The 23,485-nt window shown below is 49.9% G+C and overlaps 44 non-coding genes across 44 annotated transcripts; all 44 read right to left on the reverse strand.

Annotated features, from left to right (window-relative positions):
* Window positions 1-399: 399 nt before the first annotated feature.
* On the reverse strand, window positions 400-518 carry LOC128370243 (5S ribosomal RNA). Its single transcript, XR_008322353.1, has one exon. It is a non-coding gene; the product is annotated as a 5S ribosomal RNA (ribosomal RNA).
* Window positions 519-931: 413 nt separating this feature from the next.
* On the reverse strand, window positions 932-1,050 carry LOC128370654 (5S ribosomal RNA). The gene has a single exon (XR_008322742.1). It is a non-coding gene; the product is annotated as a 5S ribosomal RNA (ribosomal RNA).
* A 413-nt stretch (window positions 1,051-1,463) lies between these two features.
* Window positions 1,464-1,582, reverse strand: LOC128370245 (5S ribosomal RNA). Its single transcript, XR_008322355.1, has one exon. It is a non-coding gene; the product is annotated as a 5S ribosomal RNA (ribosomal RNA).
* Window positions 1,583-1,995: 413 nt separating this feature from the next.
* Window positions 1,996-2,114, reverse strand: LOC128370246 (5S ribosomal RNA). Its single transcript, XR_008322356.1, has one exon. It is a non-coding gene; the product is annotated as a 5S ribosomal RNA (ribosomal RNA).
* A 413-nt stretch (window positions 2,115-2,527) lies between these two features.
* On the reverse strand, window positions 2,528-2,646 carry LOC128370699 (5S ribosomal RNA). Its single transcript, XR_008322785.1, has one exon. It is a non-coding gene; the product is annotated as a 5S ribosomal RNA (ribosomal RNA).
* Window positions 2,647-3,059: 413 nt separating this feature from the next.
* LOC128370247 (5S ribosomal RNA) lies at window positions 3,060-3,178 on the reverse strand. Its single transcript, XR_008322357.1, has one exon. It is a non-coding gene; the product is annotated as a 5S ribosomal RNA (ribosomal RNA).
* A 437-nt stretch (window positions 3,179-3,615) lies between these two features.
* On the reverse strand, window positions 3,616-3,734 carry LOC128370682 (5S ribosomal RNA). The gene has a single exon (XR_008322768.1). It is a non-coding gene; the product is annotated as a 5S ribosomal RNA (ribosomal RNA).
* A 413-nt stretch (window positions 3,735-4,147) lies between these two features.
* LOC128370248 (5S ribosomal RNA) lies at window positions 4,148-4,266 on the reverse strand. The gene has a single exon (XR_008322358.1). It is a non-coding gene; the product is annotated as a 5S ribosomal RNA (ribosomal RNA).
* A 413-nt stretch (window positions 4,267-4,679) lies between these two features.
* Window positions 4,680-4,798, reverse strand: LOC128370633 (5S ribosomal RNA). The gene has a single exon (XR_008322721.1). It is a non-coding gene; the product is annotated as a 5S ribosomal RNA (ribosomal RNA).
* A 412-nt stretch (window positions 4,799-5,210) lies between these two features.
* Window positions 5,211-5,329, reverse strand: LOC128370249 (5S ribosomal RNA). The gene has a single exon (XR_008322359.1). It is a non-coding gene; the product is annotated as a 5S ribosomal RNA (ribosomal RNA).
* A 413-nt stretch (window positions 5,330-5,742) lies between these two features.
* Window positions 5,743-5,861, reverse strand: LOC128370655 (5S ribosomal RNA). Its single transcript, XR_008322743.1, has one exon. It is a non-coding gene; the product is annotated as a 5S ribosomal RNA (ribosomal RNA).
* Window positions 5,862-6,274: 413 nt separating this feature from the next.
* LOC128370250 (5S ribosomal RNA) lies at window positions 6,275-6,393 on the reverse strand. The gene has a single exon (XR_008322360.1). It is a non-coding gene; the product is annotated as a 5S ribosomal RNA (ribosomal RNA).
* Window positions 6,394-6,806: 413 nt separating this feature from the next.
* On the reverse strand, window positions 6,807-6,925 carry LOC128370251 (5S ribosomal RNA). The gene has a single exon (XR_008322361.1). It is a non-coding gene; the product is annotated as a 5S ribosomal RNA (ribosomal RNA).
* Window positions 6,926-7,338: 413 nt separating this feature from the next.
* LOC128369855 (5S ribosomal RNA) lies at window positions 7,339-7,457 on the reverse strand. Its single transcript, XR_008322021.1, has one exon. It is a non-coding gene; the product is annotated as a 5S ribosomal RNA (ribosomal RNA).
* A 413-nt stretch (window positions 7,458-7,870) lies between these two features.
* LOC128370252 (5S ribosomal RNA) lies at window positions 7,871-7,989 on the reverse strand. Its single transcript, XR_008322362.1, has one exon. It is a non-coding gene; the product is annotated as a 5S ribosomal RNA (ribosomal RNA).
* A 437-nt stretch (window positions 7,990-8,426) lies between these two features.
* Window positions 8,427-8,545, reverse strand: LOC128370253 (5S ribosomal RNA). The gene has a single exon (XR_008322364.1). It is a non-coding gene; the product is annotated as a 5S ribosomal RNA (ribosomal RNA).
* A 413-nt stretch (window positions 8,546-8,958) lies between these two features.
* Window positions 8,959-9,077, reverse strand: LOC128370254 (5S ribosomal RNA). Its single transcript, XR_008322365.1, has one exon. It is a non-coding gene; the product is annotated as a 5S ribosomal RNA (ribosomal RNA).
* A 413-nt stretch (window positions 9,078-9,490) lies between these two features.
* LOC128370658 (5S ribosomal RNA) lies at window positions 9,491-9,609 on the reverse strand. Its single transcript, XR_008322746.1, has one exon. It is a non-coding gene; the product is annotated as a 5S ribosomal RNA (ribosomal RNA).
* A 413-nt stretch (window positions 9,610-10,022) lies between these two features.
* LOC128370650 (5S ribosomal RNA) lies at window positions 10,023-10,141 on the reverse strand. Its single transcript, XR_008322738.1, has one exon. It is a non-coding gene; the product is annotated as a 5S ribosomal RNA (ribosomal RNA).
* Window positions 10,142-10,554: 413 nt separating this feature from the next.
* Window positions 10,555-10,673, reverse strand: LOC128370256 (5S ribosomal RNA). The gene has a single exon (XR_008322367.1). It is a non-coding gene; the product is annotated as a 5S ribosomal RNA (ribosomal RNA).
* A 413-nt stretch (window positions 10,674-11,086) lies between these two features.
* LOC128370257 (5S ribosomal RNA) lies at window positions 11,087-11,205 on the reverse strand. Its single transcript, XR_008322368.1, has one exon. It is a non-coding gene; the product is annotated as a 5S ribosomal RNA (ribosomal RNA).
* A 413-nt stretch (window positions 11,206-11,618) lies between these two features.
* Window positions 11,619-11,737, reverse strand: LOC128370661 (5S ribosomal RNA). Its single transcript, XR_008322748.1, has one exon. It is a non-coding gene; the product is annotated as a 5S ribosomal RNA (ribosomal RNA).
* A 413-nt stretch (window positions 11,738-12,150) lies between these two features.
* Window positions 12,151-12,269, reverse strand: LOC128370651 (5S ribosomal RNA). Its single transcript, XR_008322739.1, has one exon. It is a non-coding gene; the product is annotated as a 5S ribosomal RNA (ribosomal RNA).
* Window positions 12,270-12,682: 413 nt separating this feature from the next.
* LOC128370258 (5S ribosomal RNA) lies at window positions 12,683-12,801 on the reverse strand. The gene has a single exon (XR_008322370.1). It is a non-coding gene; the product is annotated as a 5S ribosomal RNA (ribosomal RNA).
* A 413-nt stretch (window positions 12,802-13,214) lies between these two features.
* On the reverse strand, window positions 13,215-13,333 carry LOC128370259 (5S ribosomal RNA). The gene has a single exon (XR_008322371.1). It is a non-coding gene; the product is annotated as a 5S ribosomal RNA (ribosomal RNA).
* Window positions 13,334-13,745: 412 nt separating this feature from the next.
* On the reverse strand, window positions 13,746-13,864 carry LOC128370260 (5S ribosomal RNA). The gene has a single exon (XR_008322372.1). It is a non-coding gene; the product is annotated as a 5S ribosomal RNA (ribosomal RNA).
* Window positions 13,865-14,277: 413 nt separating this feature from the next.
* On the reverse strand, window positions 14,278-14,396 carry LOC128370261 (5S ribosomal RNA). The gene has a single exon (XR_008322373.1). It is a non-coding gene; the product is annotated as a 5S ribosomal RNA (ribosomal RNA).
* A 413-nt stretch (window positions 14,397-14,809) lies between these two features.
* On the reverse strand, window positions 14,810-14,928 carry LOC128370262 (5S ribosomal RNA). Its single transcript, XR_008322374.1, has one exon. It is a non-coding gene; the product is annotated as a 5S ribosomal RNA (ribosomal RNA).
* A 413-nt stretch (window positions 14,929-15,341) lies between these two features.
* Window positions 15,342-15,460, reverse strand: LOC128370684 (5S ribosomal RNA). Its single transcript, XR_008322770.1, has one exon. It is a non-coding gene; the product is annotated as a 5S ribosomal RNA (ribosomal RNA).
* Window positions 15,461-15,872: 412 nt separating this feature from the next.
* LOC128370263 (5S ribosomal RNA) lies at window positions 15,873-15,991 on the reverse strand. The gene has a single exon (XR_008322376.1). It is a non-coding gene; the product is annotated as a 5S ribosomal RNA (ribosomal RNA).
* A 414-nt stretch (window positions 15,992-16,405) lies between these two features.
* LOC128370521 (5S ribosomal RNA) lies at window positions 16,406-16,524 on the reverse strand. The gene has a single exon (XR_008322617.1). It is a non-coding gene; the product is annotated as a 5S ribosomal RNA (ribosomal RNA).
* Window positions 16,525-16,936: 412 nt separating this feature from the next.
* On the reverse strand, window positions 16,937-17,055 carry LOC128370264 (5S ribosomal RNA). The gene has a single exon (XR_008322377.1). It is a non-coding gene; the product is annotated as a 5S ribosomal RNA (ribosomal RNA).
* A 413-nt stretch (window positions 17,056-17,468) lies between these two features.
* On the reverse strand, window positions 17,469-17,587 carry LOC128370265 (5S ribosomal RNA). The gene has a single exon (XR_008322378.1). It is a non-coding gene; the product is annotated as a 5S ribosomal RNA (ribosomal RNA).
* Window positions 17,588-18,000: 413 nt separating this feature from the next.
* Window positions 18,001-18,119, reverse strand: LOC128370627 (5S ribosomal RNA). Its single transcript, XR_008322716.1, has one exon. It is a non-coding gene; the product is annotated as a 5S ribosomal RNA (ribosomal RNA).
* A 413-nt stretch (window positions 18,120-18,532) lies between these two features.
* Window positions 18,533-18,651, reverse strand: LOC128369917 (5S ribosomal RNA). Its single transcript, XR_008322079.1, has one exon. It is a non-coding gene; the product is annotated as a 5S ribosomal RNA (ribosomal RNA).
* A 411-nt stretch (window positions 18,652-19,062) lies between these two features.
* Window positions 19,063-19,181, reverse strand: LOC128370551 (5S ribosomal RNA). Its single transcript, XR_008322645.1, has one exon. It is a non-coding gene; the product is annotated as a 5S ribosomal RNA (ribosomal RNA).
* A 413-nt stretch (window positions 19,182-19,594) lies between these two features.
* On the reverse strand, window positions 19,595-19,713 carry LOC128369912 (5S ribosomal RNA). The gene has a single exon (XR_008322074.1). It is a non-coding gene; the product is annotated as a 5S ribosomal RNA (ribosomal RNA).
* A 413-nt stretch (window positions 19,714-20,126) lies between these two features.
* Window positions 20,127-20,245, reverse strand: LOC128369893 (5S ribosomal RNA). The gene has a single exon (XR_008322057.1). It is a non-coding gene; the product is annotated as a 5S ribosomal RNA (ribosomal RNA).
* A 413-nt stretch (window positions 20,246-20,658) lies between these two features.
* LOC128369935 (5S ribosomal RNA) lies at window positions 20,659-20,777 on the reverse strand. The gene has a single exon (XR_008322096.1). It is a non-coding gene; the product is annotated as a 5S ribosomal RNA (ribosomal RNA).
* A 413-nt stretch (window positions 20,778-21,190) lies between these two features.
* On the reverse strand, window positions 21,191-21,309 carry LOC128369870 (5S ribosomal RNA). The gene has a single exon (XR_008322035.1). It is a non-coding gene; the product is annotated as a 5S ribosomal RNA (ribosomal RNA).
* Window positions 21,310-21,722: 413 nt separating this feature from the next.
* On the reverse strand, window positions 21,723-21,841 carry LOC128370628 (5S ribosomal RNA). The gene has a single exon (XR_008322717.1). It is a non-coding gene; the product is annotated as a 5S ribosomal RNA (ribosomal RNA).
* Window positions 21,842-22,254: 413 nt separating this feature from the next.
* LOC128369918 (5S ribosomal RNA) lies at window positions 22,255-22,373 on the reverse strand. The gene has a single exon (XR_008322080.1). It is a non-coding gene; the product is annotated as a 5S ribosomal RNA (ribosomal RNA).
* Window positions 22,374-22,786: 413 nt separating this feature from the next.
* Window positions 22,787-22,905, reverse strand: LOC128370267 (5S ribosomal RNA). The gene has a single exon (XR_008322380.1). It is a non-coding gene; the product is annotated as a 5S ribosomal RNA (ribosomal RNA).
* A 414-nt stretch (window positions 22,906-23,319) lies between these two features.
* On the reverse strand, window positions 23,320-23,438 carry LOC128370686 (5S ribosomal RNA). Its single transcript, XR_008322772.1, has one exon. It is a non-coding gene; the product is annotated as a 5S ribosomal RNA (ribosomal RNA).
* Window positions 23,439-23,485: the final 47 nt, after the last annotated feature.

The following is a 23,485-nucleotide window of genomic DNA, read 5'->3' on the forward strand; positions in this document are numbered from 1 at the left end:
GCAGAAAGCCCATTTAAACATGCTGTGACACCACTGACAGTTGCTCACACCAGCTGAGTGGCGGATAATGGTGTCTCAGCCATCAAACACATGCTATCCTTTAACAGTACTTTGATAGGAATAGTTTTTTTTTTCTGCGGAGAAACACACAGCTGGAAGGACTGCAACCTTGTTCCTCAGGCCATTTGTGTACATGCGGGATGATTGCAGACTTTTTACAGGCTGTAACAGTGAGAACTGGAACCCTAAAAACTACTTGGAAAGTGAGGCGTCTCAGTGCCACCTCTCTGGCGTGCATTCAGACACAGCTGGAATGATTGCAGCTTTTGTTCCTCAAAGCCCTGTGTGCGGTGATGGAGCAACAGCGCCCTCCTTTGGTGACAGCTGAGAGGGAAATAAAGCTTACAGCACCTGGTATTCCCAGGCGGTCTCCCATCCAAGTACTAACCAGGCCCGACCCTGCTTAGCTTCCGAGATCAGACGAGATCGGGCGTGTTCAGGGTGGTATGGCCGTAAGCGATGAAACAGGCCGCAGAAAGCCCATTTAAACATGCTGTGACACCACTGACAGTTGCTCACACCAGCTGAGTGGCGGATAATGGTGTCTCAGCCATCAAACACATGCTATCCTTTAACAGTACTTTGATAGGAATAGTTGTTATTTTTCTGCGCAGAAACACACAGCTGGAAAGACTGCAACCTTGTTTCTCAGGCCATTTGTGTACATGCGTGATGATTGCAGGCTTTTTACAGGCTGTAACAGTGAGAACTGGAACCCTAAAAACTACTTGGAAAGTGAGGCGTCTCAGTGCCACCTCTCTGGCGTGCATTCAGACACAGCTGGAATGATTGCAGCTTTTGTTCCTCAAAGCCCTGTGTGCGGTGATGGAGCAACAGCGCCCTCCTTTGGTGACAGCTGAGAGGGAAAAAAAGCTTACAGCACCTGGTATTCCCAGGCGGTCTCTCATCCAAGTACTAACCAGGCCCGACCCTGCTTAGCTTCCGAGATCAGACGAGATCGGGCGTGTTCAGGGTGGTATGGCCGTAAGCTACGAAACAGGCCGCAGAAAGCCCATTTAAACATGCTGTGACACCACTGACAGTTGCTCACACCAGCTGAGTGGCGGATAATGGTGTCTCAGCCATCAAACACATGCTATCCTTTAACAGTACTTTGATAGGAATAGTTGTTTTTTTTCTGCGCAGAAACACACAGCTGGAAAGACTGCAACCTTGTTTCTCAGGCCATTTGTGTACATGCGGGATGATTGCAGGCTTTTTACAGGCTGTAACAGTGAGAACTGGAACCCTAAAAACTACTTGGAAAGTGAGGCGTCTCAGTGCCACCTCTCTGGCGTGCATTCAGACACAGCTGGAATGATTGCAGCTTTTGTTCCTCAAAGCCCTGTGTGCGGTGATGGAGCAACAGCGCCCTCCTTTGGTGACAGCTGAGAGGGAAAAAAAGCTTACAGCACCTGGTATTCCCAGGCGGTCTCCCATCCAAGTACTAACCAGGCCCGACCCTGCTTAGCTTCCGAGATCAGACGAGATCGGGCGTGTTCAGGGTGGTATGGCCGTAAGCTACGAAACAGGCCGCAGAAAGCCCATTTAAACATGCTGTGACACCACTGACAGTTGCTCACACCAGCTGAGTGGCGGATAATGGTGTCTCAGCCATCAAACACATGCTATCCTTTAACAGTACTTTGATAGGAATAGTTGTTTTTTTTCTGCGCAGAAACACACAGCTGGAAAGACTGCAACCTTGTTCCTCAGGCCATTTGTGTACATGCGTGATGATTGCAGGCTTTTTACAGGCTGTAACAGTGAGAACTGGAACCCTAAAAACTACTTGGAAAGTGAGGCGTCTCAGTGCCACCTCTCTGGCGTGCATTCAGACACAGCTGGAATGATTGCAGCTTTTGTTCCTCAAAGCCCTGTGTGCGGTGATGGAGCAACAGCGCCCTCCTTTGGTGACAGCTGAGAGGGAAAAAAAGCTTACAGCACCTGGTATTCCCAGGCGGTCTCCCATCCAAGTACTAACCAGGCCCGACCCTGCTTAGCTTCCGAGATCAGACGAGATCGGGCGTGTTCAGGGTGGTATGGCCGTAAGCAACGAAACAGGCCGCAGAAAGCCCATTTAAACATGCTGTGACACCACTGACAGTTGCTCACACCAGCTGAGTGGCGGATAATGGTGTCTCAGCCATCAAACACATGCTATCCTTTAACAGTACTTTGATAGGAATAGTTGTTTTTTTTCTGCGCAGAAACACACAGCTGGAAGGACTGCAACCTTGTTTCTCAGGCCATTTGTGCACATGCGGGATGATTGCAGACTTTTTACAGGCTGTAACAGTGAGAACTGGAACCCTAAAAACTACTTGGAAAGTGAGGCGTCTCAGTGCCACCTCTCTGGCGTGCATTCAGACACAGCTGGAATGATTGCAGCTTTTGTTCCTCAAAGCCCTGTGTGCGGTGATGGAGCAACAGCGCCCTCCTTTGGTGACAGCTGAGAGGGAAAAAAAGCTTACAGCACCTGGTATTCCCAGGCGGTCTCCCATCCAAGTACTAACCAGGCCCGACCCTGCTTAGCTTCCGAGATCAGACGAGATCGGGCGTGTTCAGGGTGGTATGGCCTTAAGCTATGAAACAGGCCGCAGAAAGCCCATTTAAACATGCTGTGACACCACTGACAGTTGCTCACACCAGCTGAGTGGCGGATAATGGTGTCTCAGCCATCAAACACATGCTATCCTTTAACAGTACTTTGATAGGAATAGTTGTTTTTTTTCTTCGCAGAAAAACACAGCTGGAAAGACTGCAACCTTGTTTCTCAGGCCATTTGTGTACATGCGGGATGATTGCAGGCTTTTTACAGGCTGTAACAGTGAGAACTGGAACCCTAAAAACTACTTGGAAAGTGAGGCGTCTCAGTGCCACCTCTCTGGCGTGCATTCAGACACAGCTGGAATGATTGCAGCTTTTGTTCCTCAAAGCCCTGTGTGCGGTGATGGAGCAACAGCGCCCTCCTTTGGTGACAGCTGAAAGGGAAAAAAAGCTTACAGCACCTGGTATTCCCAGGCGGTCTCCCATCCAAGTACTAACCAGGCCCGACCCTGCTTAGCTTCCGAGATCAGACGAGATCGGGCGTGTTCAGGGTGGTATGGCCGTAAGCGACGAAACAGGCCGCAGAAAGCCCATTTAAAAAACTACTTGGAAAGTGAGGCGTCTCAGCTGTGACACCACTGACAGTTGCTCACACCAGCTGAGTGGCGGATAATGGTGTCTCAGCCATCAAACACATGCTATCCTTTAACAGTACTTTGATAGGAATAGTTGTTTTTTTTCTGCGCAGAAACACACAGCTGGAAAGACTGCAACCTTGTTCCTCAGGCCATTTGTGTACATGCGTGATGATTGCAGGCTTTTTACAGGCTGTAACAGTGAGAACTGGAACCCTAAAAACTACTTGGAAAGTGAGGCGTCTCAGTGCCACCTCTCTGGCGTGCATTCAGACACAGCTGGAATGATTGCAGCTTTTGTTCCTCAAAACCCTGTGTGCGGTGATGGAGCAACAGCGCCCTCCTTTGGTGACAGCTGAGAGGGAAAAAAAGCTTACAGCACCTGGTATTCCCAGGCGGTCTCCCATCCAAGTACTAACCAGGCCCGACCCTGCTTAGCTTCCGAGATCAGACGAGATCTGGCGTCTTCAGGGTGGTATGGCCGTAAGCTACGAAACAGGCCGCAGAAAGCCCATTTAAACATGCTGTGACACCACTGACAGTTGCTCACACCAGCTGAGTGGCGGATAATGGTGTCTCAGCCATCAAACACATGCTATCCTTTAACAGTACTTTGATAGGAATAGTTTTTTTTTTTCTGCGGAGAAACACACAGCTGGAAGGACTGCAACCTTGTTTCTCAGGCCATTTGTGCACATGCGGGATTATTGCAGACTTTTTACAGGCTGTAACAGTGAGAACTGGAACCCTAAAAACTACTTGGAAAGTGAGGCGTCTCAGTGCCACCTCTCTGGCGTGCATTCAGACACAGCTGGAATGATTGCAGCTTTTGTTCCTCAAAGCCCTGTGTGCGGTGATGGAGCAACAGCGCCCTCCTTTGGTGACAGCTGAGAGGGAAAAAAAGCTTACAGCACCTGGTATTCCCAGGCGGTCTCCCATCCAAGTACTAACCAGGCCCGACCCTGCTTAGCTTCCGAGATCAGACGAGATCGGGCGTGTTCAGGGTGGTATGGCCGTAAGCGACGAAACAGGCCGCAGAAAGCCCATTTAAACATGCTGTGACACCACTGACAGTTGCTCACACCAGCTGAGTGGCGGATAATGGTGTCTCAGCCATCAAACACATGCTATCCTTTAACAGTACTTTGATAGGAATAGTTGTTTTTTTTCTGCGCAGAAACACACAGCTGGAAAGACTGCAACCTTGTTCCTCAGGCCATTTGTGTACATGCGTGATGATTGCAGGCTTTTTACAGGCTGTAACAGTGAGAACTGGAACCCTAAAAACTACTTGGAAAGTGAGGCGTCTCAGTGCCACCTCTCTGGCGTGCATTAAGACACAGCTGGAATGATTGCAGCTTTTGTTCCTCAAAGCCCTGTGTGCGGTGATGGAGCAACAGCGCCCTCCTTTGGTGACAGTTGAGAGGGAAAAAAAGCTTACAGCACCTGGTATTCACAGGCGGTCTCCCATCCAAGTACTAACCAGGCCCGACCCTGCTTAGCTTCCGAGATCAGACGAGATCGGGCGTGTTAAGGGTGGTATGGCCGTAAGCTACGAAACAGGCCGCAGAAAGCCCATTTAAACATGCTGTGACACCACTGACAGTTGCTCACACCAGCTGAGTGGCGGATAATGGTGTCTCAGCCATCAAACACATGCTATCCTTTAACAGTACTTTGATAGGAATAGTTTTTTTTTTCTGCGGAGAAACACACAGCTGGAAGGACTGCAACCTTGTTCCTCAGGCCATTTGTGTACATGCGGGATGATTGCAGACTTTTTACAGGCTGTAACAGTGAGAACTGGAACCCTAAAAACTACTTGGAAAGTGAGGCGTCTCAGTGCCACCTCTCTGGCGTGCATTCAGACACAGCTGGAATGATTGCAGCTTTTGTTCCTCAAAGCCCTGTGTGCGGTGATGGAGCAACAGCGCCCTCCTTTGGTGACAGCTGAGAGGGAAATAAAGCTTACAGCACCTGGTATTCCCAGGCGGTCTCCCATCCAAGTACTAACCAGGCCCGACCCTGCTTAGCTTCCGAGATCAGACGAGATCGGGCGTGTTCAGGGTGGTATGGCCGTAAGCGATGAAACAGGCCGCAGAAAGCCCATTTAAACATGCTGTGACACCACTGACAGTTGCTCACACCAGCTGAGTGGCGGATAATGGTGTCTCAGCCATCAAACACATGCTATCCTTTAACAGTACTTTGATAGGAATAGTTGTTATTTTTCTGCGCAGAAACACACAGCTGGAAAGACTGCAACCTTGTTTCTCAGGCCATTTGTGTACATGCGTGATGATTGCAGGCTTTTTACAGGCTGTAACAGTGAGAACTGGAACCCTAAAAACTACTTGGAAAGTGAGGCGTCTCAGTGCCACCTCTCTGGCGTGCATTCAGACACAGCTGGAATGATTGCAGCTTTTGTTCCTCAAAGCCCTGTGTGCGGTGATGGAGCAACAGCGCCCTCCTTTGGTGACAGCTGAGAGGGAAAAAAAGCTTACAGCACCTGGTATTCCCAGGCGGTCTCTCATCCAAGTACTAACCAGGCCCGACCCTGCTTAGCTTCCGAGATCAGACGAGATCGGGCGTGTTCAGGGTGGTATGGCCGTAAGCTACGAAACAGGCCGCAGAAAGCCCATTTAAACATGCTGTGACACCACTGACAGTTGCTCACACCAGCTGAGTGGCGGATAATGGTGTCTCAGCCATCAAACACATGCTATCCTTTAACAGTACTTTGATAGGAATAGTTGTTTTTTTTCTGCGCAGAAACACACAGCTGGAAAGACTGCAACCTTGTTTCTCAGGCCATTTGTGTACATGCGGGATGATTGCAGGCTTTTTACAGGCTGTAACAGTGAGAACTGGAACCCTAAAAACTACTTGGAAAGTGAGGCGTCTCAGTGCCACCTCTCTGGCGTGCATTCAGACACAGCTGGAATGATTGCAGCTTTTGTTCCTCAAAGCCCTGTGTGCGGTGATGGAGCAACAGCGCCCTCCTTTGGTGACAGCTGAGAGGGAAAAAAAGCTTACAGCACCTGGTATTCCCAGGCGGTCTCCCATCCAAGTACTAACCAGGCCCGACCCTGCTTAGCTTCCGAGATCAGACGAGATCGGGCGTGTTCAGGGTGGTATGGCCGTAAGCTATGAAACAGGCCGCAGAAAGCCCATTTAAACATGCTGTGACACCACTGACAGTTGCTCACACCAGCTGAGTGGCGGATAATGGTGTCTCAGCCATCAAACACATGCTATCCTTTAACAGTACTTTGATAGGAATAGTTGTTTTTTTTCTGCGCAGAAACACACAGCTGGAAAGACTGCAACCTTGTTCCTCAGGCCATTTGTGTACATGCGTGATGATTGCAGGCTTTTTACAGGCTGTAACAGTGAGAACTGGAACCCTAAAAACTACTTGGAAAGTGAGGCGTCTCAGTGCCACCTCTCTGGCGTGCATTCAGACACAGCTGGAATGATTGCAGCTTTTGTTCCTCAAAGCCCTGTGTGCGGTGATGGAGCAACAGCGCCCTCCTTTGGTGACAGCTGAGAGGGAAAAAAAGCTTACAGCACCTGGTATTCCCAGGCGGTCTCCCATCCAAGTACTAACCAGGCCCGACCCTGCTTAGCTTCCGAGATCAGACGAGATCGGGCGTGTTCAGGGTGGTATGGCCGTAAGCAACGAAACAGGCCGCAGAAAGCCCATTTAAACATGCTGTGACACCACTGACAGTTGCTCACACCAGCTGAGTGGCGGATAATGGTGTCTCAGCCATCAAACACATGCTATCCTTTAACAGTACTTTGATAGGAATAGTTGTTTTTTTTCTGCGCAGAAACACACAGCTGGAAGGACTGCAACCTTGTTTCTCAGGCCATTTGTGCACATGCGGGATGATTGCAGACTTTTTACAGGCTGTAACAGTGAGAACTGGAACCCTAAAAACTACTTGGAAAGTGAGGCGTCTCAGTGCCACCTCTCTGGCGTGCATTCAGACACAGCTGGAATGATTGCAGCTTTTGTTCCTCAAAGCCCTGTGTGCGGTGATGGAGCAACAGCGCCCTCCTTTGGTGACAGCTGAGAGGGAAAAAAAGCTTACAGCACCTGGTATTCCCAGGCGGTCTCCCATCCAAGTACTAACCAGGCCCGACCCTGCTTAGCTTCCGAGATCAGACGAGATCGGGCGTGTTCAGGGTGGTATGGCCTTAAGCTATGAAACAGGCCGCAGAAAGCCCATTTAAACATGCTGTGACACCACTGACAGTTGCTCACACCAGCTGAGTGGCGGATAATGGTGTCTCAGCCATCAAACACATGCTATCCTTTAACAGTACTTTGATAGGAATAGTTGTTTTTTTTCTTCGCAGAAAAACACAGCTGGAAAGACTGCAACCTTGTTTCTCAGGCCATTTGTGTACATGCGGGATGATTGCAGGCTTTTTACAGGCTGTAACAGTGAGAACTGGAACCCTAAAAACTACTTGGAAAGTGAGGCGTCTCAGTGCCACCTCTCTGGCGTGCATTCAGACACAGCTGGAATGATTGCAGCTTTTGTTCCTCAAAGCCCTGTGTGCGGTGATGGAGCAACAGCGCCCTCCTTTGGTGACAGCTGAAAGGGAAAAAAAGCTTACAGCACCTGGTATTCCCAGGCGGTCTCCCATCCAAGTACTAACCAGGCCCGACCCTGCTTAGCTTCCGAGATCAGACGAGATCGGGCGTGTTCAGGGTGGTATGGCCGTAAGCGACGAAACAGGCCGCAGAAAGCCCATTTAAAAAACTACTTGGAAAGTGAGGCGTCTCAGCTGTGACACCACTGACAGTTGCTCACACCAGCTGAGTGGCGGATAATGGTGTCTCAGCCATCAAACACATGCTATCCTTTAACAGTACTTTGATAGGAATAGTTGTTTTTTTTCTGCGCAGAAACACACAGCTGGAAAGACTGCAACCTTGTTCCTCAGGCCATTTGTGTACATGCGTGATGATTGCAGGCTTTTTACAGGCTGTAACAGTGAGAACTGGAACCCTAAAAACTACTTGGAAAGTGAGGCGTCTCAGTGCCACCTCTCTGGCGTGCATTCAGACACAGCTGGAATGATTGCAGCTTTTGTTCCTCAAAACCCTGTGTGCGGTGATGGAGCAACAGCGCCCTCCTTTGGTGACAGCTGAGAGGGAAAAAAAGCTTACAGCACCTGGTATTCCCAGGCGGTCTCCCATCCAAGTACTAACCAGGCCCGACCCTGCTTAGCTTCCGAGATCAGACGAGATCGGGCGTGTTCAGGGTGGTATGGCCGTAAGCAATGAAACAGGCCGCAGAAAGCCCATTTAAACATGCTGTGACACCACTGACAGTTGCTCACACCAGCTGAGTGGCGGATAATGGTGTCTCAGCCATCAAACACATGCTATCCTTTAACAGTACTTTGATAGGAATAGTTGTTTTTTTTCTGCGCAGAAACACACAGCTGGAAGGACTGCAACCTTGTTTCTCAGGCCATTTGTGCACATGCGGGATGATTGCAGACTTTTTACAGGCTGTAACAGTGAGAACTGGAACCCTAAAAACTACTTGGAAAGTGAGGCGTCTCAGTGCCACCTCTCTGGCGTGCATTCAGACACAGCTGGAATGATTGCAGCTTTTGTTCCTCAAAGCCCTGTGTGCGGTGATGGAGCAACAGCGCCCTCCTTTGGTGACAGCTGAGAGGGAAAAAAAGCTTACAGCACCTGGTATTCCCAGGCGGTCTCCCATCCAAGTACTAACCAGGCCCGACCCTGCTTAGCTTCCGAGATCAGACGAGATCGGGCGTGTTCAGGGTGGTATGGCCGTAAGCAATGAAACAGGCCGCAGAAAGCCCATTTAAACATGCTGTGACACCACTGACAGTTGCTCACACCAGCTGAGTGGCGGATAATGGTGTCTCAGCCATCAAACACATGCTATCCTTTAACAGTACTTTGATAGGAATAGTTGTTTTTTTTCTGCGCAGAAACACACAGCTGGAAGGACTGCAACCTTGTTTCTCAGGCCATTTGTGCACATGCGGGATGATTGCAGACTTTTTACAGGCTGTAACAGTGAGAACTGGAACCCTAAAAACTACTTGGAAAGTGAGGCGTCTCAGTGCCACCTCTCTGGCGTGCATTCAGACACAGCTGGAATGATTGCAGCTTTTGTTCCTCAAAGCCCTGTGTGCGGTGATGGAGCAACAGCGCCCTCCTTTGGTGACAGCTGAGAGGGAAAAAAAGCTTACAGCACCTGGTATTCCCAGGCGGTCTCCCATCCAAGTACTAACCAGGCCCGACCCTGCGTAGCTTCCGAGATCAGACGAGATCGGGCGTGTTCAGGGTGGTATGGCCGTAAGCGATGAAACAGGCCGCAGAAAGCCCATTTAAACATGCTGTGACACCACTGACAGTTGCTCACACCAGCTGAGTGGCGGATAATGGTGTCTCAGCCATCAAACACATGCTATCCTTTAACAGTACTTTGATAGGAATAGTTGTTTTTTTTCTTCGCAGAAAAACACAGCTGGAAAGACTGCAACCTTGTTTCTCAGGCCATTTGTGTACATGCGGGATGATTGCAGGCTTTTTACAGGCTGTAACAGTGAGAACTGGAACCCTAAAAACTACTTGGAAAGTGAGGCGTCTCAGTGCCACCTCTCTGGCGTGCATTCAGACACAGCTGGAATGATTGCAGCTTTTGTTCCTCAAAGCCCTGTGTGCGGTGATGGAGCAACAGCGCCCTCCTTTGGTGACAGCTGAAAGGGAAAAAAAGCTTACAGCACCTGGTATTCCCAGGCGGTCTCCCATCCAAGTACTAACCAGGCCCGACCCTGCTTAGCTTCCGAGATCAGACGAGATCGGGCGTGTTCAGGGTGGTATGGGCGTAAGCTACGAAACAGGCCGCAGAAAGCCCATTTAAACATGCTGTGACACCACTGACAGTTGCTCACACCAGCTGAGTGGCGGATAATGGTGTCTCAGCCATCAAACACATGCTATCCTTTAACAGTACTTTGATAGGAATAGTTTTTTTTTTTCTGCGGAGAAACACACAGCTGGAAGGACTGCAACCTTGTTCCTCAGGCCATTTGTGTACATGCGTGATGATTGCAGGCTTTTTACAGGCTGTAACAGTGAGAACTGGAACCCTAAAAACTACTTGGAAAGTGAGGCATCTCAGTGCCACCTCTCTGGCGTGCATTCAGACACAGCTGGAATGATTGCAGCTTTTGTTCCTCAAAGCCCTGTGTGCGGTGATGGAGCAACAGCGCCCTCCTTTGGTGACAGCTGAGAGGGAAAAAAAGCTTACAGCACCTGGTATTCCCAGGCGGTCTCCCATCCAAGTACTAACCAGGCCCGACCCTGCTTAGCTTCCGAGATCAGACGAGATCGGGCGTGTTCAGGGTGGTATGGCCGTAAGCGATGAAACAGGCCGCAGAAAGCCCATTTAAACATGCTGTGACACCACTGACAGTTGCTCACACCAGCTGAGTGGCGGATAATGGTGTCTCAGCCATCAAACACATGCTATCCTTTAACAGTACTTTGATAGGAATAGTTGTTTTTTTTCTGCGCAGAAACACACAGCTGGAAGGACTGCAACCTTGTTTCTCAGGCCATTTGTGCACATGCGGGATGATTGCAGACTTTTTACAGGCTGTAACAGTGAGAACTGGAACCCTAAAAACTACTTGGAAAGTGAGGCGTCTCAGTGCCACCTCTCTGGCGTGCATTCAGACACAGCTGGAATGATTGCAGCTTTTGTTCCTCAAAGCCCTGTGTGCGGTGATGGAGCAACAGCGCCCTCCTTTGGTGACAGCTGAGAGGGAAAAAAAGCTTACAGCACCTGGTATTCCCAGGCGGTCTCCCATCCAAGTACTAACCAGGCCCGACCCTGCTTAGCTTCCGAGATCAGACGAGATCGGGCGTGTTCAGGGTGGTATGGCCGTAAGCGACGAAACAGGCCGCAGAAAGCCCATTTAAACATGCTGTGACACCACTGACAGTTGCTCACACCAGCTGAGTGGCGGATAATGGTGTCTCAGCCATCAAACACATGCTATCCTTTAACAGTACTTTGATAGGAATAGTTGTTTTTTTTCTGCGCAGAAACACACAGCTGGAAGGACTGCAACCTTGTTTCTCAGGCCATTTGTGCACATGCGGGATGATTGCAGACTTTTTACAGGCTGTAACAGTGAGAACTGGAACCCTAAAAACTACTTGGAAAGTGAGGCGTCTCAGTGCCACCTCTCTGGCGTGCATTCAGACACAGCTGGAATGATTGCAGCTTTTGTTCCTCAAAGCCCTGTGTGCGGTGATGGAGCAACAGCGCCCTCCTTTGGTGACAGCTGAGAGGGAAAAAAAGCTTACAGCACCTGGTATTCCCAGGCGGTCTCCCATCCAAGTACTAACCAGGCCCGACCCTGCGTAGCTTCCGAGATCAGACGAGATCGGGCGTGTTCAGGGTGGTATGGCCGTAAGCGATGAAACAGGCCGCAGAAAGCCCATTTAAACATGCTGTGACACCACTGACAGTTGCTCACACCAGCTGAGTGGCGGATAATGGTGTCTCAGCCATCAAACACATGCTATCCTTTAACAGTACTTTGATAGGAATAGTTGTTTTTTTTCTTCGCAGAAAAACACAGCTGGAAAGACTGCAACCTTGTTTCTCAGGCCATTTGTGTACATGCGGGATGATTGCAGGCTTTTTACAGGCTGTAACAGTGAGAACTGGAACCCTAAAAACTACTTGGAAAGTGAGGCGTCTCAGTGCCACCTCTCTGGCGTGCATTCAGACACAGCTGGAATGATTGCAGCTTTTGTTCCTCAAAGCCCTGTGTGCGGTGATGGAGCAACAGCGCCCTCCTTTGGTGACAGCTGAAAGGGAAAAAAAGCTTACAGCACCTGGTATTCCCAGGCGGTCTCCCATCCAAGTACTAACCAGGCCCGACCCTGCTTAGCTTCCGAGATCAGACGAGATCGGGCGTGTTCAGGGTGGTATGGGCGTAAGCTACGAAACAGGCCGCAGAAAGCCCATTTAAACATGCTGTGACACCACTGACAGTTGCTCACACCAGCTGAGTGGCGGATAATGGTGTCTCAGCCATCAAACACATGCTATCCTTTAACAGTACTTTGATAGGAATAGTTTTTTTTTTTCTGCGGAGAAACACACAGCTGGAAGGACTGCAACCTTGTTCCTCAGGCCATTTGTGTACATGCGTGATGATTGCAGGCTTTTTACAGGCTGTAACAGTGAGAACTGGAACCCTAAAAACTACTTGGAAAGTGAGGCATCTCAGTGCCACCTCTCTGGCGTGCATTCAGACACAGCTGGAATGATTGCAGCTTTTGTTCCTCAAAGCCCTGTGTGCGGTGATGGAGCAACAGCGCCCTCCTTTGGTGACAGCTGAGAGGGAAAAAAAGCTTACAGCACCTGGTATTCCCAGGCGGTCTCCCATCCAAGTACTAACCAGGCCCGACCCTGCTTAGCTTCCGAGATCAGACGAGATCGGGCGTGTTCAGGGTGGTATGGCCGTAAGCGATGAAACAGGCCGCAGAAAGCCCATTTAAACATGCTGTGACACCACTGACAGTTGCTCACACCAGCTGAGTGGCGGATAATGGTGTCTCAGCCATCAAACACATGCTATCCTTTAACAGTACTTTGATAGGAATAGTTGTTTTTTTTCTGCGCAGAAACACACAGCTGGAAGGACTGCAACCTTGTTTCTCAGGCCATTTGTGCACATGCGGGATGATTGCAGACTTTTTACAGGCTGTAACAGTGAGAACTGGAACCCTAAAAACTACTTGGAAAGTGAGGCGTCTCAGTGCCACCTCTCTGGCGTGCATTCAGACACAGCTGGAATGATTGCAGCTTTTGTTCCTCAAAGCCCTGTGTGCGGTGATGGAGCAACAGCGCCCTCCTTTGGTGACAGCTGAGAGGGAAAAAAAGCTTACAGCACCTGGTATTCCCAGGCGGTCTCCCATCCAAGTACTAACCAGGCCCGACCCTGCTTAGCTTCCGAGATCAGACGAGATCGGGCGTGTTCAGGGTGGTATGGCCGTAAGCTACGAAACAGGCCGCAGAAAGCCCATTTAAACATGCTGTGACACCACTGACAGTTGCTCACACCAGCTGAGTGGCGGATAATGGTGTCTCAGCCATCAAACACATGCTATCCTTTAACAGTACTTTGATAGGAATAGTTTTTTTTTTCTGCGGAGAAACACACAGCTGGAAGGACTGCAACCTTGTTCCTCAGGCCATTTGTGTACATGCGGGATTATTGCAGACTTTTTACAGGCTGTAACAGTGAGAACTGGAACCCTAAAAACTACTTGGAAAGTGAGGCATCTCAGTGCCACCTCTCTGGCGTGCATTCAGACACAGCTGGAATGATTGCAGCTTTTGTTCCTCAAAGCCCTGTGTGCGGTGATGGAGCAACAGCGCCCTCCTTTGGTGACAGCTGAGAGGGAAATAAAGCTTACAGCACCTGGTATTCCCAGGCGGTCTCCCATCCAAGTACTAACCAGGCCCGACCCTGCTTAGCTTCCGAGATCAGACGAGATCGGGCGTGTTCAGGGTGGTATGGCCGTAAGCGACGAAACAGGCCGCAGAAAGCCCATTTAAACATGCTGTGACACCACTGACAGTTGCTCACACCAGCTGAGTGGCGGATAATGGTGTCTCAGCCATCAAACACATGCTATCCTTTAACAGTACTTTGATAGGAATAGTTGTTTTTTTTCTGCGCAGAAACACACAGCTGGAAGGACTGCAACCTTGTTCCTCAGGCCATTTGTGTACATGCGGGATGATTGCAGACTTTTTACAGGCTGTAACAGTGAGAACTGGAACCCTAAAAACTACTTGGAAAGTGAGGCGTCTCAGTGCCACCTCTCTGGCGTGCATTCAGACACAGCTGGAATGATTGCAGCTTTTGTTCCTCAAAGCCCTGTGTGCGGTGATGGAGCAACAGCGCCCTCCTTTGGTGACAGCTGAGAGGGAAAAAAAGCTTACAGCACCTGGTATTCCCAGGCGGTCTCCCATCCAAGTACTAACCAGGCCCGACCCTGCTTAGCTTCCGAGATCAGACGAGATCGGGCGTGTTCAGGGTGGTATGGCCGTAAGCGATGAAACAGGCCGCAGAAAGCCCATTTAAACATGCTGTGACACCACTGACAGTTGCTCACACCAGCTGAGTGGCGGATAATGGTGTCTCAGCCATCAAACACATGCTATCCTTTAACAGTACTTTGATAGGAAGAGTTGTTTTTTTTCTGCGCAGAAACACACAGCTGGAAGGACTGCAACCTTGTTTCTCAGGCCATTTGTGCACATGCGGGATGATTGCAGACTTTTTACAGGCTGTAACAGTGAGAACTGGAACCCTAAAAACTACTTGGAAAGTGAGGCGTCTCAGTGCCACCTCTCTGGCGTGCATTCAGACACAGCTGGAATGATTGCAGCTTTTGTTCCTCAAAGCCCTGTGTGCGGTGATGGAGCAACAGCGCCCTCCTTTGGTGACAGCTGAGAGGGAAAAAAAGCTTACAGCACCTGGTATTCCCAGGCGGTCTCCCATCCAAGTACTAACCAGGCCCGACCCTGCTTAGCTTCCGAGATCAGACGAGATCGGGCGTGTTCAGGGTGGTATGGCCGTAAGCTACGAAACAGGCCGCAGAAAGCCCATTTAAACATGCTGTGACACCACTGACAGTTGCTCACACCAGCTGAGTGGCGGATAATGGTGTCTCAGCCATCAAACACATGCTATCCTTTAACAGTACTTTGATAGGAATAGTTGTTTTTTTTCTGCGCAGAAACACACAGCTGGAAAGACTGCAACCTTGTTTCTCAGGCCATTTGTGTACATGCGGGATGATTGCAGGCTTTTTACAGGCTGTAACAGTGAGAACTGGAACCCTAAAAACTACTTGGAAAGTGAGGCGTCTCAGTGCCACCTCTCTGGCGTGCATTCAGACACAGCTGGAATGATTGCAGCTTTTGTTCCTCAAAGCCCTGTGTGCGGTGATGGAGCAACAGCGCCCTCCTTTGGTGACAGCTGAGAGGGAAAAAAAGCTTACAGCACCTGGTATTCCCAGGCGGTCTCCCATCCAAGTACTAACCAGGCCCGACCCTGCTTAGCTTCCGAGATCAGACGAGATCTGGCGTCTTCAGGGTGGTATGGCCGTAAGCTACGAAACAGGCCGCAGAAAGCCCATTTAAACATGCTGTGACACCACTGACAGTTGCTCACACCAGCTGAGTGGCGGATAATGGTGTCTCAGCCATCAAACACATGCTATCCTTTAACAGTACTTTGATAGGAATAGTTTTTTTTTTCTGCGGAGAAACACACAGCTGGAAGGACTGCAACCTTGTTTCTCAGGCCATTTGTGCACATGCGGGATGATTGCAGACTTTTTACAGGCTGTAACAGTGAGAACTGGAACCCTAAAAACTACTTGGAAAGTGAGGCGTCTCAGTGCCACCTCTCTGGCGTGCATTCAGACACAGCTGGAATGATTGCAGCTTTTGTTCCTCAAAGCCCTGTGTGCGGTGATGGAGCAACAGCGCCCTCCTTTGGTGACAGCTGAGAGGGAAAAAAAGCTTACAGCACCTGGTATTCCCAGGCGGTCTCCCATCCAAGTACTAACCAGGCCCGACCCTGCTTAGCTTCCGAGATCAGACGAGATCGGGCGTGTTCAGGGTGGTATGGCCGTAAGCGACGAAACAGGCCGCAGAAAGCCCATTTAAACATGCTGTGACACCACTGACAGTTGCTCACACCAGCTGAGTGGCGGATAATGGTGTCTCAGCCATCAAACACATGCTATCCTTTAACAGTACTTTGATAGGAATAGTTTTTTTTTTTTCTGCGGAGAAACACACAGCTGGAAGGACTGCAACCTTGTTCCTCAGGCCATTTGTGTACATGCGGGATGATTGCAGGCTTTTTACAGGCTGTAACAGTGAGAACTGGAACCCTAAAAACTACTTGGAAAGTGAGGCGTCTCAGTGCCACCTCTCTGGCGTGCATTAAGACACAGCTGGAATGATTGCAGCTTTTGTTCCTCAAAGCCCTGTGTGCGGTGATGGAGCAACAGCGCCCTCCTTTGGTGACAGTTGAGAGGGAAAAAAAGCTTACAGCACCTGGTATTCACAGGCGGTCTCCCATCCAAGTACTAACCAGGCCCGACCCTGCTTAGCTTCCGAGATCAGACGAGATCGGGCGTGTTCAGGGTGGTATGGCCGTAAGCTACGAAACAGGCCGCAGAAAGCCCATTTAAACATGCTGTGACACCACTGACAGTTGCTCACACCAGCTGAGTGGCGGATAATGGTGTCTCAGCCATCAAACACATGCTATCCTTTAACAGTACTTTGATAGGAATAGTTTTTTTTTTCTGCGGAGAAACACACAGCTGGAAGGACTGCAACCTTGTTCCTCAGGCCATTTGTGTACATGCGGGATGATTGCAGACTTTTTACAGGCTGTAACAGTGAGAACTGGAACCCTAAAAACTACTTGGAAAGTGAGGCGTCTCAGTGCCACCTCTCTGGCGTGCATTCAGACACAGCTGGAATGATTGCAGCTTTTGTTCCTCAAAGCCCTGTGTGCGGTGATGGAGCAACAGCGCCCTCCTTTGGTGACAGCTGAGAGGGAAATAAAGCTTACAGCACCTGGTATTCCCAGGCGGTCTCCCATCCAAGTACTAACCAGGCCCGACCCTGCTTAGCTTCCGAGATCAGACGAGATCGGGCGTGTTCAGGGTGGTATGGCCGTAAGCGATGAAACAGGCCGCAGAAAGCCCATTTAAACATGCTGTGACACCACTGACAGTTGCTCACACCAGCTGAGTGGCGGATAATGGTGTCTCAGCCATCAAACACATGCTATCCTTTAACAGTACTTTGATAGGAATAGTTGTTATTTTTCTGCGCAGAAACACACAGCTGGAAAGACTGCAACCTTGTTTCTCAGGCCATTTGTGTACATGCGTGATGATTGCAGGCTTTTTACAGGCTGTAACAGTGAGAACTGGAACCCTAAAAACTACTTGGAAAGTGAGGCGTCTCAGTGCCACCTCTCTGGCGTGCATTCAGACACAGCTGGAATGATTGCAGCTTTTGTTCCTCAAAGCCCTGTGTGCGGTGATGGAGCAACAGCGCCCTCCTTTGGTGACAGCTGAGAGGGAAAAAAAGCTTACAGCACCTGGTATTCCCAGGCGGTCTCCCATCCAAGTACTAACCAGGCCCGACCCTGCTTAGCTTCCGAGATCAGACGAGATCGGGCGTGTTCAGGGTGGTATGGCCGTAAGCTACGAAACAGGCCGCAGAAAGCCCATTTAAACATGCTGTGACACCACTGACAGTTGCTCACACCAGCTGAGTGGCGGATAATGGTGTCTCAGCCATCAAACACATGCTATCCTTTAACAGTACTTTGATAGGAATAGTTGTTTTTTTTCTGCGCAGAAACACACAGCTGGAAAGACTGCAACCTTGTTTCTCAGGCCATTTGTGTACATGCGGGATGATTGCAGGCTTTTTACAGGCTGTAACAGTGAGAACTGGAACCCTAAAAACTACTTGGAAAGTGAGGCGTCTCAGTGCCACCTCTTTGGCGTGCATTCAGACACAGCTGGAATGATTGCAGCTTTTGTTCCTCAAAGCCCTGTGTGCGGTGATGGAGCAACAGCGCCCTCCTTTGGTGACAGCTGAGAGGGAAAAAAAGCTTACAGCACCTGGTATTCCCAGGCGGTCTCCCATCCAAGTACTAACCAGGCCCGACCCTGCTTAGCTTCCGAGATCAGACGAGATCTGGCGTGTTCAGGGTGGTATGGCCGTAAGCGACGAAACAGGCCGCAGAAAGCCCATTTAAACATGCTGTGACACCACTGACAGTTGCTCACACCAGCTGAGTGGCGGATAATGGTGTCTCAGCCATCAAACACATGCTATCCTTTAACAGTACTTTGATAGGAATAGTTTTTTTTTTTCTGCGGAGAAACACACAGCTGGAAGGACTGCAACCTTGTTCCTCAGGCCATTTGTGTACATGCGGGATGATTGCAGGCTTTTTACAGGCTGTAACAGTGAGAACTGGAACCCTAAAAACTACTTGGAAAGTGAGGCGTCTCAGTGCCACCTCTCTGGCGTGCATTCAGACACAGCTGGAATGATTGCAGCTTTTGTTCCTCAAAGCCCTGTGTGCGGTGATGGAGCAACAGCGCCCTCCTTTGGTGACAGCTGAAAGGGAAAAAAAGCTTACAGCACCTGGTATTCCCAGGCGGTCTCCCATCCAAGTACTAACCAGGCCGGACACTGCTTAGCTTCCGAGATCAGACGAGATCGGGCGTGTTCAGGGTGGTATGGCCGTAAGCTACGAAACAGGCCGCAGAAAGCCCATTTAAACATGCTGTGACACCACTGACAGTTGCTCACACCAGCTGAGTGGCGGATAATGGTGTCTCAGCCATCAAACACATGCTATCCTTTAACAGTACTTTGATAGGAATAGTTTTTTTTTCTGCGGAGAAACACATAGCTGGAAGGACTGCAACCTTGTTCCTCAGGCCATTTGTGTACATGCGTGATGATTGCAGGCTTTTTACAGGCTGTAACAGTGAGAACTGGAACCCTAAAAACTACTTGGAAAGTGAGGTGTCTCAGTGCCACCTCTCTGGCGTGCATTCAGACACAGCTGGAATGATTGCAGCTTTTGTTCCTCAAAGCCCTGTGTGCGGTGATGGAGCAACAGCGCCCTCCTTTGGTGACAGCTGAGAGGGAAAAAAAGCTTACAGCACCTGGTATTCCCAGGCGGTCTCCCATCCAAGTACTAACCAAGCCCCACCCTGCTTAGCTTCCGAGATCAGACGAGATCGGGCGTGTTCAGGGTGGTATGGCCGTAAGCAACGAAACAGTCCGCAGAAAGCCCATTTAAACATGCTGTGACACCACTGACAGTTGCTCACACCAGCTGAGTGGCGGATAATGGTGTCTCAGCCATCAAACACATGCTATCCTTTAACAGTACTTTGATAGGAATAGTTGTTTTTTTTCTGCGCAGAAACACACAGCTGGAAGGACTGCAACCTTGTTCCTCAGGCCATTTGTGTACATGCGGGATGATTGCAGACTTTTTACAGGCTGTAACAGTGAGAACTGGAACCCTAAAAACTACTTGGAAAGTGAGGCGTCTCAGTGCCACCTCTCTGGCGTACATTCAGACACAGCTGGAATGATTGCAGCTTTTGTTCCTCAAAGCCCTGTGTGCGGTGATGGAGCAACAGCGCCCTCCTTTGGTGACAGCTGAGAGGGAAAAAAATCTTACAGCACCTGGTATTCCCAGGCGGTCTCCCATCCAAGTACTAACCAGGCCGGACCCTGCTTAGCTTCCGAGATCAGACGAGATCGGGCGTGTTCAGGGTGGTATGGCCGTAAGCTACGAAACAGGCCGCAGAAAGCCCATTTAAACATGCTGTGACACCACTGACAGTTGCTCACACCAGCTGAGTGGCGGATAATGGTGTCTCAGCCATCAAACACATGCTATCCTTTAACAGTACTTTGATAGGAATAGTTTTTTTTTTTCTGCGGAGAAACACACAGCTGGAAGGACTGCAACCTTGTTCCTCAGGCCATTTGTGTACATGCGGGATGATTGCAGGCTTTTTACAGGCTGTAACAGTGAGAACTGGAACCCTAAAAACTACTTGGAAAGTGAGGCATCTCAGTGCCACCTCTCTGGCGTGCATTCAGACACAGCTGGAATGATTGCAGCTTTTGTTCCTCAAAGCCCTGTGTGCGGTGATGGAGCAACAGCGCCCTCCTTTGGTGACAGCTGAGAGGGAAAAAAAGCTTACAGCACCTGGTATTCCCAGGCGGTCTCCCATCCAAGTACTAACCAGGCCGGACCCTGCTTAGCTTCCGAGATCAGACGAGATCGGGCATGTTCAGGGTGGTATGGCCGTAAGCTACGAAACAGGCCGCAGAAAGCCCATTTAAACATGCTGTGACACCACTGACAGTTGCTCACACCAGCTGAGTGGCGGATAATGGTGTCTCAGCCATCAAACACATGCTATCCTTTAACAGTACTTTGATAGGAATAGTTTTTTTTTTTCTGCGGAGAAACACACAGCTGGAAGGACTGCAACCTTGTTCCTCAGGCCATTTGTGTACATGCGGGATGATTGCAGGCTTTTTACAGGCTGTAACAGTGAGAACTGGAACCCTAAAAACTACTTGGAAAGTGAGGCGTCTCAGTGCCACCTCTCTGGCGTGCATTCAGACACAGCTGGAATGATTGCAGCTTTTGTTCCTCAAAGCCCTGTGTGCGGTGATGGAGCAACAGCGCCCTCCTTTGGTGACAGCTGAGAGGGAAAAAAAGCTTACAGCACCTGGTATTCCCAGGCGGTCTCCCATCCAAGTACTAACCAGGCCCGACCCTGCTTAGCTTCCGAGATAAGACGAGATCTGGCGTGTTCAGGGTGGTATGGCCGTAAGCGACGAAACAGGCCGCAGAAAGCCCATTTAAACATGCTGTGACACCACTGACAGTTGCTCACACCAGCTGAGTGGCGGATAATGGTGTCTCAGCCATCAAACACATGCTATCCTTTAACAGTACTTTGATAGGAATAGTTTTTTTTTTTCTGCGGAGAAACACACAGCTGGAAGGACTGCAACCTTGTTCCTCAGGCCATTTGTGTACATGCGGGATGATTGCAGGCTTTTTACAGGCTGTAACAGTGAGAACTGGAACCCTAAAAACTACTTGGAAAGTGAGGCATCTCAGTGCCACCTCTCTGGCGTGCATTCAGACACAGCTGGAATGATTGCAGCTTTTGTTCCTCAAAGCCCTGTGTGCGGTGATGGAGCAACAGCGCCCTCCTTTGGTGACAGCTGAGAGGGAAAAAAAGCTTACAGCACCTGGTATTCCCAGGCGGTCTCCCATCCAAGTACTAACCAGGCCGGACCCTGCTTAGCTTCCGAGATCAGACGAGATCGGGCGTGTTCAGGGTGGTATGGCCGTAAGCTACGAAACAGGCCGCAGAAAGCCCATTTAAACATGCTGTGACACCACTGACAGTTGCTCACACCAGCTGAGTGGCGGATAATGGTGTCTCAGCCATCAAACACATGCTATCCTTTAACAGTACTTTGATAGGAATAGTTTTTTTTTTTCTGCGGAGAAACACACAGCTGGAAGGACTGCAACCTTGTTCCTCAGGCCATTTGTGTACATGCGGGATGATTGCAGGCTTTTTACAGGCTGTAACAGTGAGAACTGGAACCCTAAAAACTACTTGGAAAGTGAGGCGTCTCAGTGCCACCTCTCTGGCGTGCATTCAGACACAGCTGGAATGATTGCAGCTTTTGTTCCTCAAAGCCCTGTGTGCGGTGATGGAGCAACAGCGCCCTCCTTTGGTGACAGCTGAGAGGGAAAAAAAGCTTACAGCACCTGGTATTCCCAGGCGGTCTCCCATCCAAGTACTAACCAGGCCCGACCCTGCTTAGCTTCCGAGATCAGACGAGATCTGGCGTGTTCAGGGTGGTATGGCCGTAAGCGACGAAACAGGCCGCAGAAAGCCCATTTAAAAATGCTGTGACACCACTGACAGTTGCTCACACCAGCTGAGTGGCGGATAATGGTGTCTCAGCCATCAAACACATGCTATCCTTTAACAGTACTTTGATAGGAATAGTTTTTTTTTTTCTGCGGAGAAACACACAGCTGGAAGGACTGCAACCTTGTTCCTCAGGCCATTTGTGTACATGCGGGATGATTGCAGGCTTTTTACAGGCTGTAACAGTGAGAACTGGAACCCTAAAAACTACTTGGAAAGTGAGGCGTCTCAGTGCCACCTCTCTGGCGTGCATTCAGACACAGCTGGAATGATTGCAGCTTTTGTTCCTCAAAGCCCTGTGTGCGGTGATGGAGCAACAGCGCCCTCCTTTGGTGACAGCTGAAAGGGAAAAAAAGCTTACAGCACCTGGTATTCCCAGGCGGTCTCCCATCCAAGTACTAACCAGGCCGGACACTGCTTAGCTTCCGAGATCAGACGAGATCGGGCGTGTTCAGGGTGGTATGGCCGTAAGCTACGAAACAGGCCGCAGAAAGCCCATTTAAACATGCTGTGACACCACTGACAGTTGCTCACACCAGCTGAGTGGCGGATAATGGTGTCTCAGCCATCAAACACATGCTATCCTTTAACAGTACTTTGATAGGAATAGTTTTTTTTTTTCTGCGGAGAAACACATAGCTGGAAGGACTGCAACCTTGTTCCTCAGGCCATTTGTGTAGATGCGTGATGATTGCAGGCTTTTTACAGGCTGTAACAGTGAGAACTGGAACCCTAAAAACTACTTGGAAAGTGAGGTGTCTCAGTGCCACCTCTCTGGCGTGCATTCAGACACAGCTGGAATGATTGCAGCTTTTGTTCCTCAAAGCCCTGTGTGCGGTGATGGAGCAACAGCGCCCTCCTTTGGTGACAGCTGAGAGGGAAAAAAAGCTTACAGCACCTGGTATTCCCAGGCGGTCTCCCATCCAAGTACTAACCAGGCCCGACCCTGCTTAGCTTCCGAGATCAGACGAGATCGGGCGTGTTCAGGGTGGTATGGCCGTAAGCTACGAAACAGGCCGCAGAAAGCCCATTTAAACATGCTGTGACACCACTGACAGTTGCTCACACCAGCTGAGTGGCGGATAATGGTGTCTCAGCCATCAAACACATGCTATCCTTTAACAGTACTTTGATAGGAATAGTTTTTTTTTTTTCTGCGGAGAAACACACAGCTGGAAGGACTGCAACCTTGTTCCTCAGGCCATTTGTGTACATGCGGGATGATTGCAGGCTTTTTACAGGCTGTAACAGTGAGAACTGGAACCCTAAAAACTACTTGGAAAGTGAGGCGTCTCAGTGCCACCTCTCTGGTGTGCATTCAGACACAGCTGGAATGATTGCAGCTTTTGTTCCTCAAAGCCCTGTGTGCGGTGATGGAGCAACAGCGCCCTCCTTTGGTGACAGCTGAGAGGGAAAAAAAGCTTACAGCACCTGGTAATCCCAGGCGGTCTCCCATCCAAGTACTAACCAGGCCCGACCCTGCTTAGCTTCCGAGATCAGACGAGATCGGGCGTGTTCAGGGTGGTATGGCCGTAAGCTACGAAACAGGCCGCAGAAAGCCCATTTAAACATGCTGTGACACCAC

The sequence above is a fragment of the Scomber japonicus genome, chromosome 12 (genome assembly GCF_027409825.1).
Source record: "Scomber japonicus isolate fScoJap1 chromosome 12, fScoJap1.pri, whole genome shotgun sequence".
In the NCBI taxonomy this organism is placed as follows: Eukaryota; Metazoa; Chordata; class Actinopteri; order Scombriformes; family Scombridae; genus Scomber; species Scomber japonicus.